Source organism: Lissotriton helveticus (genome assembly GCF_964261635.1).
Source record: "Lissotriton helveticus chromosome 1_1 unlocalized genomic scaffold, aLisHel1.1 SUPER_1_unloc_6, whole genome shotgun sequence".
Classification (NCBI taxonomy): domain Eukaryota; kingdom Metazoa; phylum Chordata; class Amphibia; order Caudata; family Salamandridae; genus Lissotriton; species Lissotriton helveticus.
Window position 1 is genome coordinate 1,009,290 of NW_027611703.1, and position 22,230 is coordinate 1,031,519.

The window sequence follows — 22,230 nt, forward strand, 5'->3', positions numbered from 1 at the left end:
AAGCATGAAACATGTCGACCATTCACTGATAGAGTAGGTTTTTGTTTTGACGGACCCTAAAGCCAGGTGAAGCAACCACTCTCCTTGTTTTTACTAAGGCGGTTTACAACTCCATTAAAAAAGAAAGTTGTGGACTACCCTACCTTTTTTAAATCACCCTTGCACATCTACACACACTTACCTTCCCCAAATCTCCCGCTAGGGCCCTCATACCCTCAGCACCATACAGCAGGAAGAAAAGATCCCCGCGAAAGAGCCCCTTTATGTATTGCACCGCCGACGAGGGGCGAGCCCATATGATGAAGCATGACGCCTAGCTTGCTGGGTGTGTGAGGTCTCTAGTTCTGAAAGGAGGATTCCCCTTCTGTGTGACTTCACTCACTTTGTTTTTTACAACTGTCTCTCCCTTATATATTTGTTGTTTAAATTCAGGGGAACTGTGCATTCAATTTCTTCTTTGAGATGTGACCATGCTCATGGTTACAGATGAGGATCAGGAAGCTAAGAGTGAACCTGTCCCTGACCTGTCCAACAATCCAAAAGATGGGTCAGTGGAAGGTGTGGTCTTGTCAGACACCCTACCTGCCCATCAGGAGACTGATTGCAGGCAAGTCCTAAATCAGTTTGCAGAGCGCTTCTTTTTGATCTCTCGCCAGACTGGCTGGTGTATCCATGATGTGGACGCTGATGAAAGACTACCTTTCGAGAATAAAACATACAGGCAGACTGAACATGCGAATGAGAGCATCAAAGCTGAAGTAAGCATGATGCTGGAATTGGGAGTTCTAAAGCATTCTGAGAGCCCCTGGACCTGCCCAGTTGTCTTAATCTCCAAGCCTCATAACCAGGATGGTAAGAAAGAAATGAGGTTTTGTGTGGACTATTGGGGCATGAATGCTGTGACCAAAAGCGATGCATACCAAACTCCATGGGCAGATGAACTTATTGACAGGTTGGGAGCAGCCAAGTATCTGAGTATGTTTGATCTCACTTCAGAGTACTGGCTGATAGGTCTGACTCCAGGAGCTAAATAAATATATGCTTTTTTAACCCCAGATGGGTATTATCAGTTCACTGTAATGCCCTTTAGTTTGAAAAATGCACCTGCCACTTTTCAAAGGTTGGTGAACTAAGTCCTTGCTGAATTGAAATCCTTGAGTACAGCATATCTACACAACATTGCTGCCTTTAGCTCTACCTGGCAGGATCACCTGATCCACCTTCGTAAAGTACATGAGGCTCTGAGAAGTGCAGGCCTCGTTATCAAGGGATTCAAGTGCTAGACAGGACTGGGAAAGGTTGCATACTTGGGTCACCTTGTGAGTGGAGGCCAGGTTCAGCCCTTACAACCCAAGATCTAGACCATTCTGGACTGGGTGGCTCCAACTATCCAGACTCAAGTGAGGGCCTTCCTTGGCTTCCCTGGTACTATAGGAGGTTTGTGAGGGATTATGGCACCATTGTGGCACCCCTCACAAGCTGACTTCCGAAAGAATGCCCAGAAATAGTGAACTGGACTGTGAGCTGTCTAAAGTCTTTAGACACTCTGAAGGAAGCAATGTGCTCTGCACCTGTTCTGAAAGCTGCATATTATGTCAAGCAATTCATTGTGCAGACTGATGCCTATGAACATAGGAGCAGTGCTATCCCAAAAACATGACCAAGGTCAAGATCAGCCACTGGCTTTCATCAGTAGAAGGCTAATCCCCAGGGATCAGCGTTGAACTGCCATTTAGATGGACGCCTTTGCTGTGGTTTGGTCCCTTGAGAAGTTTAGGTCAAACCTGTTTGGCTCTCACTTCCTAGTTCAAACCTGCCACGTGCCTCTCCGATGGTTAATTCAAATGAAAGGTGAAAATCCCAAATGGCTAAAGTAGTCCATCACCCTACAGGGAATAGACTTTGAAGTGAAACAGAGACCTGGGACTGCCAGTGCAGATGGACTTTCCAGGTTGTCCCATTTAGACGATGTTAAATGTTATGTTATGTTAAAAATACTTACAAATCACGCGCACACCACAAGGTTTCATGGCGCTGCGGACAAGGGAGTCCTGCCGCTAAGTGATTCATTCATAAGCCTGGTGTAAGAGCCAGGTCTTTAAGAGTTTCCAAAATTGAGGATATGATATCCTCGATCTAATGTCCTGAGGGACAGAATTCCAAAATTGAGGGCCAGGACTGCAAATCTTAGTCCCCCCAATGTCTAGTGTTTAAAAGACGGAGTAGCTAGGGGATTCAAATGGGAAGACCTTAGATCCCGAGTGTGTATATATCTCTGGACCCGAGTAGTTACAGACACTGGGCAGTTGCCATGGAGCGCTTTAAAGAGAAGGCATCCCAACTTGAATACACTGCGTTCGACTACCAGAAGCCAATGTAACTTTTTCATAAGAGGGGTGACATACTGCATTCTTGCCTGGCGAGAGATTAATCTAGCAGCCTGGTTTGGCACTAGTTGCAGTCTTTTAGATTGATATGCCGGAATGCCAAAGTAAAGAGTTAGTGTAGTCAATGTGAGAGATGACTAAGGCTAAAGCAACTTGGGTAAGAGCTTCAGTAGAGAGAAATCTGCTGTTCTCCAGTATTGGGGTATCTTTCATAGATTTACATTCTTGAATCATTCCCCATCATTGAAGTGGAATTCCCACGGTACATAGAATAGCAATATAGCGATAGCATAGCGAAAGCACAGCTAAAAGAGCAATAGGAAGTATTGCAACATGGACGTTAATAGGAAAACACTTGTCACTTTAATAACTTGTCCAAGTCATTAGATATGGTCCAAACTCCAGCCAATCAGGCAACAGCACCCTCTGGAACCTTCTCCTCAGAGGCTCAGGCTCTCAGATTTTCTACTGCACGTCGTGTGAAGGGAGTCTCCCTGAGCTCTGCTCAGTATCTCTACCTTTTTCCTTTAGAAACTCTTCAGGATATCTTCACTGCTTTGTCTACTACAAAGAGGTCACTCATCAGACACTGTGAGTCTTGTGGGAAATTCTGGCTTCATTCCGAAGACCCCCACAAAAAGTGTATCTACTGCCTCCACCCTGAACATCAGGTGAGAGATTGTAAAATCTGCAGGACTTTTCCTTAAAAGACTTTAAGAGACAGAGAGGGACGTCTACTTCTGTGGTTACAGAAACTCAAGACCAAGGATAATCCCTTATCAGATGTTGAGAGTGATTCCTCTCTCAGGACTGTCATCTCTAAGAAGAGGGCTTGTGAGGCGGAGATGGTATCTGCTAAGGTTAAGATGCGCAAGAAACACACACCTCTACTCATGAAGGCCAGACTTCTTCCTCAAAAAGGGCTCCTGCTCCTTCTAAGGGACTAATTATGCCCTCTACGCCTCCGAGATCTGCCTCTAAGTCTCAGGCGTCTAAGTCTCTTCCTGCGGCAAATTTGCCTAAAAAATGGGTTCCTCGTCGATGATGACTTCCGTCGCCACTGATACAACGACGACTTCCACCTTCTCTTCTCCTCAACCTACAATGATTATGTCGTCAGCGTCCTCTCCGTCGACGTTTGTCATGGTGTCGGTGAAGCCTAACTCGTCTGCCACCTCCCTCACTTCGTCGTCAACAAAAAAGAGGCCTCCTCGCTGACGAGACGCTCGATGGCTCTCAAGGCTCCACCTGCTTCGTCGACGGTTGCCTCGTCGACAGCACAGAAGCTTTTCCTTACGGAACTTCAACCCCTCTCTTCATCGTCGACCGCTGAGTCGGCGGCGGCACCCTTGGTTCCACCTTGAGCTGCGATGTTTCTAGTCCCCTTGAAATCTTCAGCAACACTTTTGCCGCCTTCAGGAACGACGGATGTTTACCAACTTCAATGTCAACGTAGGAACTCTTCTTTGGATCTATTGCCAATTCAACCATCTCCAAATCTTTCTGTGGAGTTTTTTGACTTTGGGGCTAATGAGGAGGTTTCAGAAGAGGATGACCAGTTCCGTGCTGCTCGTACTCCTTCCGAGCTTCTCATCAAATGACAAGATATTGATGATGACCAAGGATATGATTATTACCCTGAGCCTACTACTCAACCACCACTTGAGAATCCAACTGTGCAGATGCCCATGTCTCTCATCTCTAATTTGCAACATGTGCTTGATGACTACTACCGCCGATTTCCTCCCTCAGAGTCGGCCTCATCTGTCCCACAGATGCCTCTTCCTCTGCCTTCATCGATCATCAAGCCGACCCCTCCGGTGGCATCGATGTCTCATCACCAGGAGGACGCATACACAACTGACGACGACAGAGAAGAAGGGAAGTCAGTGATAGATCCCTCCTTACTTAGTGGGACAATTATTAAATTCAGACTCCAACACCTACCGACAAAACTGAAGAGCCGACCTGGCACACATCCCTGTGTACCATTCCTATGAACACTGCTAGAGGGATGTCTTACACATATCTCAGGCAGTGAGTTAAAGTTCGCAGATTTATATAGTGCGGCTCATCACCTGTGAGGGTTTACAGACTCTGTCTATGGGCACCGGGAGATACAGTGATTTTTCCAGAATCACAGGATGTTGCGCTGAAGCAGAGACTTGAACCCGGATCCCCAGTTCCCGAGGCGGCAGCTCTGGCTGCTGCACCACATCCTCTCCCCCCTGTTAGGGCATATCTGCATGAAAGGTAAGCATGAGCGTCGAATCCGTTCCGCTCGCGGATTTCGGGGATTTTCGGCAAATCCGCAATCCGCGAACTCCCGCGAATTTACCGAAAATCCGCAAATCCGCGAGTGGCGGATTCGGAGGGCAAAAGTTCAAGCCTTCAAGCTTGAAGTTGTAACTATTTTAGGATGGCGCCGGCAAGCTGCCAGCGCCATCCTAAAATAGTTACTAAGTCAGCTAAGTTAGCTTCAACAGGAAGCACTAATAGATAAAATAAAGCAGGTGCTCGAGCACCTGCTTTATTTTATCTATTAGTGCTTCCTGATCGGTCTCTGACCTTTTATACACACAAGAGGCATGGACTCGCATGGAATCCCCGCACGTTTGGTCCCGCTCACACACTCGCGGTGTGCACCGTCTTCCTGCCATTTATCCACTATGATAGCTCACTCAAGGGACCCCTGCGCCCTTCGGGGCGATTGCATAGTAACACACACATGGTCGCTGGAACTAGTTGAAGCTCAAATTCAGTGACTCATTCATCAGCTCAAAAACAATCGTGAGCATCATCGAGGCTGGGCAGGTGTGCCTTCTTCCCAAATCTACCGTCGAAAATCAGCTGTGATGCTGGATAGAGGCCTTTGCATTCTTGAATTTCACGAGCACAACCCAAATCCGCAAATCCGCGGATTTTGCGGATCAACGAAAACGCAAATCCGCAAAATTCGCGGATCGTGGATCCGTGAAATCCGCCCATGCTTAAAAAGGCCCCTGATGCCCCTGCAATATCCTAGTCCAGTGGTTCCCAAACTTTTGACTCCTGAGGACCCCCATTGAGTCACCACTGGAAGCCGGGGACCCCCAAGCAATTTGTATTATTTACATTTCAAACATTAAAACAGTAATTCAAAAACAATAAACACACGTGTGCACACAAAACAAATACTCAAATTACTAAGGATTTTGGTATTTTATATTGAAAGAATTTTCAAAAGGTTAGTGCTGCATCTCAGTGACTAACTTTTAAATGGTTGGTTTTATTTCGCAGTACGAGGTTCCTTCCAGGGCCAGACTTGAAGCCCAAAGCAGCCCTGGCAAATACAGTGCACACCATGTGCAGTGAAGGAGCCTGACCTCTACAAAGGGGGCTTTGGGAGGCTCTGCCCCCAAGAAAATTTAGGAAAGAATGGTTCATTCTACAACAAATGTATCATTATAGATTGAATTGTATCAGCTTTTAAAGAATAGTAAATGATGACTTTACTATGCATCAGGATACGACAATCTTTGTTGGTATTCTTCAATGATTCCCTTATTGTCACCCTCCATCAGTGCCTCTCATCTCTCCATAGCCCATCTGTCACATGTATTTCATTTGCATTATAGCATCTCTCATACCATTGAAGGATGTCAGAGCACTTTACATCACACACACAAGCTCCTTGCACCACGGGTGCGTCACAAAAAGGGACGCACCAGTGGCGCATTTTAGTGCCCCATATTTCCAAGCCAGGAAAAGCCACCCTGCGTGACTTTTCCTGGTCTTGTAAATATGGACCATTTGCACAAAGCACTTTGCGTGAAAGGGGCGTTCCTTTTCCTCTTTCTATGTGTGTTGCATTCTGCAGCACGCATAGAAAAAGCATATCACCTCTGGTGATTGTTTATGTATAAGAAGGTATCCATTCCTGCACATAAACAATCAGGAAAACAATTATATTTTGCAAGTTCTATGTTTGCTAATGCAGCACACTTAGAAGTTGAAAAACACCATTTCTGATTGTTTATGTGCAGGAAGGGAACCCTACCTGCAAATAAAAATCTCCCCACGACGCAGGCATCCATGCACCATGGTGCAAATGTGCCTGTGCAGGTGCATGGCAGCCGTTTGTGCGCCAGCACAGGGGGAAGCACAGAGATGTGACATATTGTTGTAAATATGTCGCATCCCTGTGCTTTGAAAGTGACTCAGTGCGGCGCAGCCAAATGGCTTACGGCACACACTGAGTCACTTTCGTTGTAAATCTGCCCCATAGAGACAATGATTCATACGTGTAAACCAGTGTATAGAAAATGTTACATAATGCAAATGCGACTACAAGGTGTAGGATTCACATTCATACTGGTAGGCATTTTAAAGAGTCCTTGGTCTGGAGAAGCACAAACTCAGAATTCAGAACATAACACAGTGGTTAGCATTGACTTTAACAATAAAAATGTATTTCCACCCAAATAGACCTTTTTAGCAGCATCAGGATAATGAAAGACTTGGAACAAACATATGTTTCTGTAACGAGGTAGGGACACAGGACACTCGTGAATGGTGGAAACCGTACCCCACTGACTCTGCACCCCCTCCTTCTTTGCAGTCAGAACGGTGGAATGACGGACAGAGCGGACCCGACAACGAGGACAACTACAGCGGCTCCTTTAATTGGGCGTATGCCACGGAGGAGGAGGACACGCCCCCGACAGACGTCAGAATGACCGGATTGGACAAAAGACAGGAAGTCATGTACGCCAGGTGTGCAAGCACCTCGGAGGAAGACCAGCTGGAGGAGAGCGGAAAGGAGAAGCGTGGCGAAAACGGAGAAGACGAGGAAGGAGGCAGCCCGAAGGAAGAACACGGGAGAGACGGAGAGACGGAGGACGGAGTAAAGCCAGGAGGCCAACGACCCTGTGGACCGCCGTGCCACACTCCCGAGGGAGGAGTGTGGCTTTCCCAGGTACGGCGGCATTGGGCAGCCTGGGTGGGGAGGCGTAGTGACAGCGTGTAAATAGTGTACAAAGCTCCCGGTTTGTTCCTTCCCTTTGTGGTTACCCTTCCCTTCATATTCCCTTTTTCCTCCCCGGTACCTCACACCCCCTTCCCTGATCACCGAGCACGGTACAGTTGTATAAGCTCGTCTCACTGGGTTACCCTCACTTCCCTGGACCCTCGTGGTGCAACACCCGTTGAGGATTGCATACTAACGGCTTCCCTCTCTTGTGGTCTTTTTCCATGTACCGGAGCTGGAGCCGGAGAAACCCTTGAAATCATTCTACCGACCCTCAACTTGAACCGGAGAAGACCACAATCACGGACTCCATTGCATTCGCCCGGAAAAGACTAACCCTAAGACATAGAAAGACGCTGATGTCAAAACCCCCTAAACCCATAAAAATAAAGCCTTCTTTAACCCCACTACTTGGTGTCAAGGTCGTCCCTACTCCCACGCCCACAATTTCTAACTTGTACCATGCAGGTTGCAAGCAGCTCTTTGATGACAGTTTTTAGGTTACTGTTCTAGTTTACGATCATCACTTGTAAACTGCACATTAACAAAAGAATCTCGGTTACAAAAGCAGTAACCCACTAACCTATGCACATAAAAAACAGTTTTTTTAAATGCATGGTACACATTCTTTGCAGTAGGCATATTAACCCTCTGTGCTACATTAGATAAGTCAAAGCTGCCACTTGACAAAACTCTCATCTCGCTCCAGCAGGTACATTAATCACAGACGTTATCTTGACACTTTTATTGTTGCTGGAAAACTGCAAATTCTACAAGGAACTTTGTTGTGCTTTTAAAATTACAGCCTGACGCCCCCAGGGATTGTGTCACGGACCCCTGGGGGTCCTCGGACCACAGTTTGGGAATCACTGTCCTTGTCGATTCCTGGATATTGTAAGTGAACCAGGGAAGTCATAGTAAGTACATAGGCTGGACACTCGTCATTATGAGTTCGCCAGCTCCATGATGGTTTCACTGAAATATGTGATATTTGGCACCAAGCATCTCAACATAATAAACTTGCACTGATTCCAGTGTGATTTTATTAAAAATTGCACACAGAGGGCCCCTTAGAGGGGTCCTCTGAAACCTACCAATCCTTAGTGTGGTCATTGACTGGCCCGAGCCAGCCTGCTACCACCAGACTGTGTTCTGACCTCAGGGGAAAGTGCCTGCGCACTCTGAGGTTGAGAACAATGCCTTTCCTGGGTGCAGGTATTCACGTCTTCCCTGGACAGGACGAGCCATCCGTGGTGGGGAGCTTCAGAGGTCTTGCGTCCTTTGTAATGCGACCCCAGCCTCTCCTGTTCGAAGGAGCTGGCCTCCATCCTGTCCTCACCCCTTTTTGGCAGCAGGACAGGTGGTAAACCTTTGATAGAAGAGGAGATGAGCCCCCCTCTGCCAACTCCAGCCCTCGGGTGCTGGAGGCTAGGTCAAGTACACTTTTCAGTGCCCCCATCTTGAAGATGATGGGACTTATCCAGTTAGGGCTAGGACTGTGTCCTCCTTTCACAGAAGGTGAAAAAATAATGCAGGGGTTCTGCCCAAATAACCCTCCCAAACCTGGGCTAGGTACGTCACAAGGATGAAAAAGTAGAACAAAGGGGGTATAGAGGGATCAATTGGACAACAAACTTTATACACAAGATATATTTAATTACCTTGTAATGTACAATTATTTGTAAAGCATATGATTTCACAAATTCACAAACACAGATATACGCATCACAGGACAAGGTGGCACAACAGCAAAAATAATATATAGATGATACATATTTACAATATATATATATATATACATCATACAAATACATTATATACATTACATATAAAGAAACAATGTGTACCCTACAAAAGGAAAGAAAAATAATTAGGATAAACAGTATTCACTATAACCTTAAGTGATATAAAGCTATAAAGGAAATCCTCTCCGCGCCTAAGTTGTAAATTCTTTATACACAAAAATATAGAGAAGAAGGCGCCAGAAACGAAACACAATAAATCAATATAAGGGGACTCCTTAGAATAGTGTCGACGCAGTCGCGCTTCCGCCAAATATTTCTTTAGGCTTCATCAGGACACGGGTACTGGTGTACACGTCCTCAAAAATGAGGGCGTCTACTCAAATGTCCCAAATTGGGTATGCCAGTTCACACGGGGCAAGTCTATACTTCATTCAGCTCCTTCTGGAAACAATCTCAGTGAGCAGAGCCACGGCAAATCCAAAGAACAAACACTCAAACCTGCACCCATCCGCTAAGTCGGATCTCACAGAAGGTGGGCATGTTAGAGTGCGTAGACACCCCAGGCAAAGGGCCCATTGTACACTACCTGTCACTCCCTTGTAACGCCCTTAAATCTAGGTTTTAGGTGGCATCCCCAGTCCATGAACTTCAGTTCCGGACCACCTACTTCCTCCAAGCCGCTGTTACTTACCTGTAAGCAGCCTCTGTCCGATTGCCCCAGTCTCCTTTAGCTTGTATGGGGTTTCTAACCTTGAACTTGCACTTGGGCGCCCACGTGCCGCTGGTGGTGCACTGTTGGTTCTGAACTGAACCTTGTCCAATACTGACCTTAACTTCCGAAGAATGGTCTTGTAAGTGGATGTTGCCTATACGTATGTTGAATGTTTTTTTCACCCCATAAGTTAACATTGCAAAGTCTGAAAATTGCACGAATTATCCACTTTTTATATTGGACAGTACTTCTATTGCAAAACATATTTACTCTAGATGAAATTCTGTGGTTCTGCAAAATAAATCTAACCAAGTATCATTTTATAAATTGATATCAGATTTATTCATTGTGTGTGTCATTTATTACCACTGTGTGTACAACAGTGTGTGTCATTATTGCCACTGTGTGTACAACAAGTGCTTAACAGTACCCCCGGATACATCTAACTGCTCCCCCACACTACCACAAAAGAGCATTAGTATCATCTAATTTAACCTCTGTAAAATCTCTGGGGATCCACTGGACACTCTGCACACTATGGATGTGGAGATAGCCGATTGTAGGCTTCAAGATTGGCTAACCTCAGCCATTAATGTCTGTGTTCCCCTCACTCGCTTTGACAACTCACGCGGCGCGGATGCGCATAAGTGGTTCACACCGGAGTTGAGAAAATTAAAACTTGAAGTGAGGCAGCAAGAGAGAACATGGCGTACCAACTACTGTCCCGAAGCAAGGATAGCATATTGTCTAGCTCGTAAAGCCTACCAAAAGACATTGCACACTCACAAAACTGCTTATTTCTCTTCTAAAATACTTAATGCGACTAACAAGTCGAAAGAAATTTTCAGGATTGTGAATGAGTTGTGCAATGATGAGAGAACTTCCCCCCCGGTTGTCCCCTCACAACTGCTCTGCAACTCATTGAACGACTATTTTAATGATAAAATAGTGTTGATCAAGGATACTCTATCCAAGCTGCCAGTTTGTGTCCCGATAGACGACACCTTTTTTAACCCTCTTACTTTGCATTCTTTTCCTTTAATCACTGATCAAACCTTTCAAGATTTGCTCACGAGAGTTAAATCAGGATCTCCTCAGGATGCCTGCCCTCCCCAAGTAATGAGAGAAATAGGTCGGGCACTCCCAAGTAGCCTGATTCCATTGCTTAATAACTCCCTTAAGTCAGGGAATGTTCCTAATAGCTTTAAACAGGCCTTACTGATCCCTTTAAAAAAGAAACCTGGTATTGATTCCTCAGACCTCTCTAACTACAGGCCAATATCGTTACTGCCCTATTTATCTAAAATATTGGAGGCGCACGTAACCAACTGCCTATCAAGTTTTGTGGAAGCCTCTGGCTATTTACAACCTAACCAGGCAGGGTTCCGGCCTGGTCACTCGACTGAGGCAGTGATACTGGCTGTTCAGAACACCTTAAGGTCTAACGCAGACAGGGACCTGCACCAGGCACTGGTGTTATTGGATCTGTCTGCTGCGTTCGACACGGTTGACTACAACATCTTGGTCAACCGTGTCGAACAGGCCGGCCTTCGGGACTTGGCCTTGGCCTGGCTCAAGTCCTTTATTTCAGGACGTACCCAATCGGTTCGACTGGGTTCTTTTACAGCCCCAAAAAAAATTTCTTTTTGTGGGGTTCCTCAAGGATCCTCCTTGTCTCCCTTATTATTTAATTTGTATATGCGGCCTTTGCTGTTCTCTTTACGAGAGTTTAAGGTTGATGTATATAATTATGCAGACGACCTGCAGTTGGTTTTTGTACTAAACTCTCACAATGCTGCTGAGGAATTCCGAGCAACTATGTCTCTTATCCAGAGGTGGATGTCCCTAAACCACCTCAAGTTAAACCCGGGAAAAACAGAGCTTATCTTACCTGGGAAGAGTGAGATCAGTTGGAGTCCCAGCTTTTGGCCGTCGGATATGGGCTCTCCCCCAAAAAAATCCCGCACGGTAAAAAGTTTGGGAGTGACTCTTAGCGAGGATCTCACCTTGGCAAGTCAAATCGGAACTGTGGTTTCCTCGGGGTTCTTTCAGCTGAGGAAGATTAAAAAAATCGCACATCTCCTCACAGGTTTGGCCTTAATTCAAACAGTTAGTGCCCTAGTCCTGTCTCATATTGATTTCTCAAATGGCCTCTACCTGGGGGCGCCTATCGGCCAACTCAAAAGACTGCAATACTTGCAAAATCAAGCTGCAAGACTTATTTGCAAAGTCCCTAAGTGGGAATCAATTAGACACGGACTAGAGATTTTGCACTGGCTGCCTGTGGAACATAGAGCCACATTTAAGGTGGGCTGTATTGTGTTTAAGGCTCTGGAAGGTAAGGGTCCTATGTTCCTTAGATTGTTACTGCGCAAATACAAACCCTTGCGCAGTTTGAGATCCATCCACAAAGACCTTCTTGAGGTCCCTCGTTTCAAAAAGAAACGTCAGGGAGGTAGCAGTTTTCAATTTTTAGCCGCTTCATTGTGGAACTCCCTCCCTCTGACTCTGCGACATAGTAAGGATCTTCTTGCTTTCAGGAAGGCATTTAAAACTTTTCTTTTCTCTCAGGCTTATGGTAAACAGTGATTGTATTTCTTTTATGTACTGTTATGTTGACTCTCTCACCAGCGCCAAGAAGCCCCCGGGCGTATGTGCGCTTAATAAATAATAAATAACATAACATAACATAACATAACACTATGGTATACTATATTGAGATTTGCATTTGTCACCCCGAGAGGGATGGGTATGCTCAGACGTGAGTCCCATTCTCTCCACACCACTGTAGTCAAGCTATCCTGGCTGAAGACGGCTGAAATGCCAGAAACCGGTCCTCGGAAGCTTGTTTCCAGTCCAGGGAAGGCATGGCTTGGCAGTTCGGGCTGGACTGTTCCCATGAGGCACAGGGTCAAACCGATTTGCATATGGCCATGTCTGAACTGGGGTGGTGTGGAGTGGAAAAAAACGATGGATTTAGGCCCAGATCTCTGTACTGGGGTGAATGTATGACATTGTTCTGCATTCTGTCCATCAATTGTTGTTTTTGCATACTATATTGAGACTCACACTCAGACAAGCTGGATGTGGAGGGACTGGGAAATGTCTTGGAAAACCCAATGTACCAGCTCCCGCTGGATGTGGAGGAGGCCACGACCATTTATAATAATTGGCTTTTGGATGCCTATGATCAGCTTGTTTCTCACAAAAAATGGACTCCCAAACGGGCCTCTCCTGCAGAGGTGAATTGGCGGAAATTTTATGACAAAGCAGAGAAGGAGAATTACAAAACTTGTATTTTCAGTTACAAGCAAGCTCTTTTGGAAGCTAAAAAAAGAGTACTTCTCGTTACAAAATACCATGGCCGAATCCAATTCCAAAAAATTGTTTAGAACTATTTTTAATATTTTAAGTTTTATAAAGCGCATAGCTGCCCCAGTGACGGGGTGTCCCAGCGCTAACTAAGCCATGGCTGAAACACTTCAAAGGAAAAAGAAGAGCCTAAGCTGGAAAGAGCCAGGTCTTTAACGCCTTACGAAAGGCCAGATGGTTCTGGAGTCCTCTGATAGATGTAGGAAGAGAGTTCCAGAGGCGTGCCGCCTGAACTTTAAATGATCGACCGCCCGCTCTAGCTCTGAGAAAACGGGAAGTGCAAGCCAAGCCCGCATTAGCCGAAAGCAAAAGGCGGTTCTTTACATAATGGGCCAGCAGATTCGCCAAAATCTGCGGTCCTTGGTAGGTCAATATTTTATGAGCCACACACAAAGACTTAAACTGGATTCTTTTCGCTATCGGTAGCCAGTGCAATTTAGGCAGAAGGTGCGAGGCTGAGCAAGATCTGGGCAAAGCTAGCAGGGCGCGAGCTGCTGGGTTCTGGATTCTCTGCAGGTAAACAATACAGGACCTGTTGACGCCTAAATATTAGGAGTTCCCATAGTCCAGCCTTGACAAAATTGTAGCCTGAAGGATGGTTTGGCAAACTTTTGGTGCAAAATAGCCAAGTAGGGGCCTCAACCCTCTTAGGAGACCAAAGCAGGATCCAGCCAGGGCCTTGGATTGCACATCAAATGAAAGTTCGCTATCGATCCAAAAGCCCAAATTTTATACTTCTTTGGCCGGGGTGCAGATTTAAGTTTGACAGGCCACCATTGTTCTGACCAGAGGGAGCTGACTCTACCCAGCACTAGAATTTCTGACTTGGCAGCATTCAGCTGTAAACAATTAGCTGCCATCCAGTCAGAGATAGCTACCAAGTCCTCTTTCAATGTGATGAGATTGTCTTGACAGTTCCTCGAAAAAGTGATGACTAGCTGGGTGTCATTGGCGTATGAAACCAATGACAACCCTCTGCTTTTTGCCAGCAGGACTAGGGGCCGTACAAAGATGTTAAAAAGTGCAGGGCTCAATATAGAGCCCTGAGGAACCCCGTGTTTAATAGCATGTGTGTGAGAATGAAACGGTGGCGCCACCACTTGAAATGCTCTACAAATTCTGCCAGGACTGAGTTCACATATGCCTCAGTAACCTTAGCCAGAAAAGGAAGCTGGGAAATTGGACGAAAGTTACTCAGGTCCGATGACTCCAAGGAAGGCTTTTTTAAAAGTGGAATGATTTTTCTAAACTAGCTAACCCTGCCACTCCAAAGAAACAGGGGGATGCAGAATTTTGTAATAAAATAGCTGGCTTTTTTAAAACTAAAGTAGAAACAATTTTTACCTCACTCGATGGTCGGATCAATGATACTCAGACTGATTTCAATCTAACAGAATCATGAAGCTTAGGTGCCCCAGCAGAACTACTGGAGCATTTCACCCCGATTGAGAAAGCAGATTTGGTCAAATTGTTGTCTACGATAAAATCGGGTGCCCCTAGTGATCCGTGTCCTGCTGGAATTGCTAAGCAAAGTCCGGAAACTATTGGAACGGCTCTCACACCCCTGCTTAATGCAGTTTTACGGTCCGGAATTTTTCCCAAAAATTGGAAAAAGGCTCTCTGCTTCCTCTTCTAAAGAAGCAATCTCTTGACCCCAAGGACCAGAATAATTATCGTCCTATCTCTAGGCTTTCACTACCTGCCAAATTACTGGAAAAAGAAATAAATAGCCAAATCAGCAACTTTATCTCTGCCAATAACTCCTTGGCCCCATCGCAATATGGGTTTAGAGCTTTTCACAGTACGAAACTGGCTTTAATAAAATCAACCGAGGAAATCAGAGAAGCCGTGGATAGGGGAGGTAATACCATCTTAATCCTCCTGGGCCTATCCGCGGCCTTTGATGCGGTCCCCCATAAGGTCCTGTTGAACAGGCTCTCTGATATTGGTGTGAAGGGCTCAGCATGGAAACTGCTACATTCCTTCCTGTCAGACGGTAGATTTAGATGGCAACAGGGCTCGGCAGGGTGCCACAGGGCTTTTAACATCTACGTGGTACCCCTGGCCAGTGTCATCCAGTCGTTTGGTTTCCTGCTCACCTCCTACGCTGATGGCACACAAATTGTGCTATCGCTGACGGAGGGAGCGGAAAGGGAGGCGGGAGAGAGATTCTATAATTGCATGAGCTCTATTTCCACCTGGATGTCGTCCAACTGTTTAAAACTCAACTCAGCTAAAATTGAGGTGTTAAAATTTGGCAATAATCCCTGGGTCTGGACCCCGGACTGGTGGCCGGAGGATCTGGGATCGTGCCCTACACTCTCTAGGAAAGCTAAGAATTTGGGAGTCATAGTGGATAACAAACTCACCATGGGGGACCAAGTGAATCAGGTAACTTCAGCAAAAAAATCAAGTTCTTCCTATCGGTAGACAACCTAAGGACGGTTGTCACTGCACTCATTATGTCCCATCTGGACTATTGCAACAGCCTCTATCTTAATGTTCAGAAACAACATATGAACAAGTTGCAACTGGTCCAGAACGCGGCAGCGAGAATGCTGTCGGGAACCCGTAGGTTTGCTTCGGTCAAAGGAGAACTTAAGAATCTGCATTGGCTCCCAGTTCCACTTAGATCACGCTTCAAGGCACTTTGTGTCTTCTTTAAGGCGGTTAATGGGGTTGGTCCGGAGTTTCTTAAAACCAGACTTACATGGTATGTTCCTGCGTTCCTCCGGATCCACATTAGTCCAAACCTCCACCTTTAAGAAAACTAACTGGGGAGGCAGAGGTTTTCCCCACTGTGCCTCCAAAGCATTGAATGAACTTCCGTTTCATCTCAAAAATGCGCCAAAGCTTTTTTCTTTTCGCAAGGGTTTGACAACATGATTCTTTTCCCACTAAACAGCTGATGTTCCCCAGGTCACCAGTACTCAGCGCCTGGACACCCTAGGGTATTAGTGCGCTTTACAAGTACAAATAACATAACATAACATAGACACACAGACACACACGCTCTCTCACTCACACCCATTCTCACACATACCCACCCTACCTCACATAAGAAACATATATTTAACTTCTAAATGACAACTTCAACTAGGACCATTAGTAAACCGGTTCATGCAGAATTCAAAAGATCCTACTTGTTAGGATATCTGTGCAGTCATCCCCATGACAGGAAAGAAGAAATGCAAATGAATGAATAAAATGCTTTAGGAGGCTAAGCATTCTTAATTTAAGAAATGAATGAAAGATAGCCAGGAATAGAGATAAACAGAAAAAGAAATAAGAAATAGGACAAAAAAAGTAAAGTCTATCTATATAAATAAAAATGTAACTGTTTGTTGTTCAAAATCTCAAATCTCCGAAAGTACTCCACCGATTGCTTTGAAATTTTGACACAACGTTGGATTCGAAAACGCGCGTGTCGAATACGTGCGTGTTTTTAATCGAAAGCCCAAACAGGCAATTAAAAATGTAAAGTGTTTCTTTGTTCAAAATCTTAAATCTCCAAAAGTTCTTCACTGATTGCTTTAAAATTTTGCCACAACGGTGGATTAGAATACGTGCGCGTTGTTATATACACAATATTGGGTTCGGAAACGCGCATGTCGCATACGCACGTATTTTTAATCGAAAGCCCGAACAGACCCTATCGTTTGGTTGATGCGCAACAACTACAAGGGACGCATAGAGACAATAGTCTACATATATTAGGATGGACAGTTGGTGTCAGGATGGCAGACCGTGAAGTGGGTGGAGGAAGGGGGGAGGAGTTGGTTCAGTTTGCAACATAATTTAAAAGAACACAATGCAACCGCGACCTGCGGTTCTATTACATGTTATATATTAAGGATGCGTCCAAAAGCTACCATCTGTACTGATTGTTTCTGTTATATTAACTGATGTGATGTGATTTAAATATGTATCAAATTGATATCAGTAAAAACAGGATAACAAGCAGCAAAAACAAAAAAAAATGAGTACTTGCTATGATACATGTACTACAAACTGTGGTTTTCAATACAGTTTGTTTAAAAAAAAAAACAAAAAAAACTCAGGGCCAATCTTTAGAATTGTGCTGTTTAGATCTGGACAAGGATTGCTTCTCACACAGACAATTATATGTTGCGTGTTCTAGAGTCGGCAAACCAGACAATCTCTACATCTGCACAGACAATGGAACAACAAAAAATATTGTATACCCACAAGCATTGTGAAATTAAACATATTAGAAACGTGCGCTTACTCTTTTCTTTCTTTTCCATTTAACCAGACTGAGCCACAGCAACGCGTGGCTGGGTACAGCTAGTAAAGATAATAAAAACAAGGGAAATAGAAAGTATGAAAGAAAGAAATGAGGCTCCCATATATTATATTCAGTGGTGCTTGTAATACGGTGGCCAGTATATCCGTCACGTTTGTGTCTGAGTAACCCGGCCAGCGAACTGTGAATCAGGCTCTTGACAGCTTGCTATGTTGCTGCTGTTAACTGTGCACCATTACTTCCTCAGAAGTCAGGGGCAAGAGACATCTGGCCGCCTGTAACATACTTTTTATAATTACAAGAGTGTGATAACACTCCATAAACAACAAGTGCAGATTAAACCACAGGGTTCAAATAAACCCACACACACACCGTAAGATTACACTGTACTAAACACACACGCCTCAATAACAGGTAGATAATACAAAGACTGATGGACATAATGAAGCAGACCTAGAGATACATGCATAGCACAGACAAGATAAAGGTCTTGATTTAGAGTTTGGTGAGCAGGGTACTCCTTCACAAGCGTGTTGGAGTATCCTGTCCAACAAACGGATGGTCTGCCTGACCTAATGCAAGTCAGCTGGATTGTCATGAGTCCAGCCTTACTTGAGTGGCATTGATGTAAATACATCGGACGGCCCTTCCTCTCTATATCAAGCTGTCTGATGTATTTTTCTCTTATTCAGGACCACCAGGGAATACCTGGCAGTCGTGATGAGAATTTGTTTTTAAATGAATCACACTTCCTGGGAGAAAATTAATCTGGGAGAAAGTTCCAAGGGTGTGAGGGTGATTAGTTATTGGTTTTTAAAATCCAACTCCAGCTTTGTAAGCTTGTTTTTGAAAAACACAAAAGTTGGTGAATGGCCTCCTGGAACATCCCCAAGGGATCCAGAGAATTGTAGATCAACTTCCTATAGATGGTTGAGATTGCTTTTTTTGGTCGGGGATTAGTTAGCGGATTCGGTTGTGGAATAGTAGAGATATAGCGTGATTAGTCGTCCATCCGGCGGAGCTGCCGTTTCAGCCAGCCATCCCGCAGTGCGCCCTCTAGCGCCCCCCCCAACGCAAGGACCCTAGTCTCAAAATTAAGAAGGGGGATAGGTCTATGAGACCCAAACTCAGTTGCTGGTTCGTCCTTTTTTGGGATGGACACCACCTCTGGCGTTCTTTGGTCCTCTGGGAGACACCCTTATTTTCAGGCAGTCTGAAACCTACTCTGGAGGCACTCTCTGATTTTATCCATCATGCTTTTATATAATTCTAAGGAGAGCTCATTAGGCCCTGTTGCTTGCCCTGTTTGCAAGGTTCTTATTGTCTTATTTATTTAGTCTACTGTCAGGTCTTGGGCTAGTGCATCTTGGTCCTCATTCGTTAGCATTGGCAGGGTCAGGTCTTTCAGGAAGTCTCTCCCAGTATTTCCGTCCCCTTGTTGTCAGTGTCCTCAAGGATCACTGGCTTGAATTCATCCTATAGCACGCAAGCTGATTCAACAGCCCGCCCGTTCTCCTTAAAGTAGAATTCTGCTCCATCTCTCATACGAGCTTTGAATGTCTTGTCTTTTAAATATCACGGATCAACCCTTGGGGATAGCATGAAGTCCAAAACCGGACCATCGAGTCGCACCTCCACCGGCGAATGGTCTGTGATTCCCACTTATATGTGTGTAGCAGCTCTAAAATCATCTTTATGGAGTGTCTGGGTGAAAAGATAGTGCAGGCATGCCAGACTACCATGTGCTGCAGACAGGTGCATCCGATTCTGATCCCCTCTTCCCCTCTAAGGGCATTTAGGAGTATCATGAATATAGTATAGTGTCAGTTCTGTCACTCCAGTCACCCCCATTCCTGTATGCTGTGTCATAAGCATCTTACCCTTTCACAGGATGAGTCAGTCTTGTCTGGGTCTCTTTCCTGTTTCCCGGCACTTAAATGGCATGCCCGAACACTCGAGAGAGCAGTGACCCACCAACAGGCTTTTGTGGATCCCTTTTGCCCTGGATGTAGGGCTGCATTCTGTAGGGCACCCACTCTGCCTTTCGTTTGCAGTTGCCTGAAGATCAGCAGTTCCAAGGTAGCAGTCACACCTGGCCTGTCGGTAAGTGCAGCCCCTCTGGAGGCCCGACCATCAGCAATTGAGCCCATACTGTGGCTGGCTGGACCACAGGCGTAAGCTCAGACAGGGTGTTCGACACTCGAGTAGTTGTAGTCCTTCATGGGCCTCTGACACAGAGTAGTCAGAAATTCAGCAGCTAAAAGCCCAACACAGGCTCTACAGGAAGTCAGTAGAATCAGACTCTGTTGTGTTAGGAATTTGGCAAATGCAACCTTGAACGGGACGGTTGGCAGCACACAATCGTCCTACTGGGCCTCAACAATCATGTTGTAGAGTTTTATTTTCTGCCTTCAACTGTTGGAAGAGTCTTGGCGGGACGGGGTCCCTCAGACTAGCTGGTCCTGCTGGATGGCTTTCCGGCCCGCCCTACAGATAACGGGGATGTGTTGGACCTTGCTTCTTCCAGGACAGCGTTGTCCTCCTGCTGGATAGTCAAACTCCCTTCCCTGCAGATTATGTCCCCTCAACTTATATAAACTGTCAGGCTGACACCATCCCTGGTGCCACAGCAGGCACCTGAGTACTTTGTAGAGCACATTATTCCTTGGTAACAGAGGACTTTGAACTAGGGTATAAAAGAGGGATATATGGTCCCACTTGTTTACACGACTGGCAGGCAGGTGATGCACCCTCACATTGCATTTATGCTATGCACACCAACACCCTAAACATGCACTTGATATTATTGCAAAGTCTGGGCACAGGTATAGAAATGGAGCATTACATGGGTGTGTCAGTAGAAAGCCACTCCACTGACAATGATGCAAAGATCTCATCAGGCTATTGATCCTTACAACAGGATGCATTGCCATCACCGCTCTAGCTGTTAAACCCATGACAGTCCTCTGCCTTAAATGAGGGCACACTTGCTGTGACCCTCCAGGTCACAGGACCGGTCCAAGATCTCTCATAGTCCCTTGTTAGAAGTTGCATAGTACAGGGGTGGCAGAAAAATCTTATGTAATTGTTTTGTGGTAGATTTAACTCAGTAACGTGCAGTTACAAGTTTGATGCCATGGACTGGGGAGTTGCCACGAGGAACAGATTCTTCTCCCTGTCAAACCATATGCCATTCACTATTTATAGTGTTTTTCTGCTTTTATTTACCACTTGTTTTAAGCAGGTGGTAGATATATGCATGTGGTTGGTTGGGGGGAGATGGGTGAAGCAGGGTAGGGAAGAGGAAAGCATTTTCTAACAGAGGGAAGAATTGTGTGTTTCCCCCAGTTAGTAAAAAAACAGCATAAGTCTTGGCTGCTTCTGCTCCACCCAGAGTCTTGTGGGTCTTTTCAGTCTAATTTTTCTGTCCGGTAAATCCAGGTGCAGAAAAGCCTAACAACTGATAATCAGGTGGAATAAAATGCACACATGAAAGTATTCCTTAATTTCATTGCCCTTGATTCATACTGTGGACCATAGTTGAGGGATAGGTCTAGGATTAGTCCCCGCAACACACAATAGACTTGCGTGCGGCAGAGGCCAGAGCTCAAAAGTCAGGATACCAGATACAAGTAGGTGGTAACTCAGGGCGGGGGAAACGCCTGTTGTCCGTGGAGGGGAAATTCCCATCCTAGAAATCTACATTAAAATTAATTAATAGTATTCTATTTTAAATATCTTTTTGTTGCCAGTCCATATGACTTTAATGTCTGCTTTTGGGATTCTATGTTACATGTCCATAGGGTACATTTATCCTTTCTGAGCTTAATAAAATGTTGGAAATTCTACAAATCCTCACTCATAGATCCAAGTACTCTCAGGCTACCATTCCACACTCTGCTCTGTCTGAAAAACAGCTCAACACTTTCAAAATTCTGCAATTCTGCATTGATATGGCTTGTAAATTATTTTTGGGGAGATTTACATGTATTAACTATTTAATTTTAATACTATAGGTGATTGAAATTATGGACGAAGAAAGCAAGATTTAGCACCAGCCAACTGAATGTTAGTGCCATAAGAAGGTTTATTTTGAAAAACTGATTGACATCCAGCATTCTAAGTTTAAACAATTTCTAAAATCTTGGTGTGGCGAGGAAGTGGGAGCTGAGGAAGGTACTATACATGTAAGTGAAGTCTCTAATTTTGCATTTCATTAACCCAGAGCAAAGTCATATCTGTCCACACAGCATCAGAAATAATGCCAGAAAGACCAATCACAACATCCTCATCTGAAATAGTATCAGAAAGACAAATTGCCGCAGCATGACAGAATAACGTTCATCTAAAGCACGCATGATCTAAAGCATCATGTAATACCAGAGTGGAAGCACACACTGCATAAAAGAAAGATATAACAAAAGGTTTCTTCTGCAGACCATCAAAGAAACGACACTGAAAGAAGACTCCGAAGCTGACACGCTAACAACCAAAAGATTGGAAAATCACCTTTGTTCAACAACCGTTTTTAACCAGTTACGCAAGTTTGAGACTATCTACCTTGGGATACAACACCACGACCCCCTCTGCTCACTCTGGCGAAAACCTTAAAAATTCACCACTTTATTGTGTTCATGACCATCTCAGATTGTTTCCTTTTTATTGTGTACTGTTCTGTAATTCTATGTAAATCGCCTCAACATTATCTGTTGTGCAGGAGTGATATGTAAAACTGTTAA

General features: G+C 45.0%; 1 pseudogene; it reads left to right on the top strand.

Annotated features, from left to right (window-relative positions):
* The window catches only part of LOC144806295 (uncharacterized), a 50,827-nt pseudogene that overhangs the window by 7,140 nt on the left and 21,457 nt on the right, over nucleotides 1-22,230 (top strand).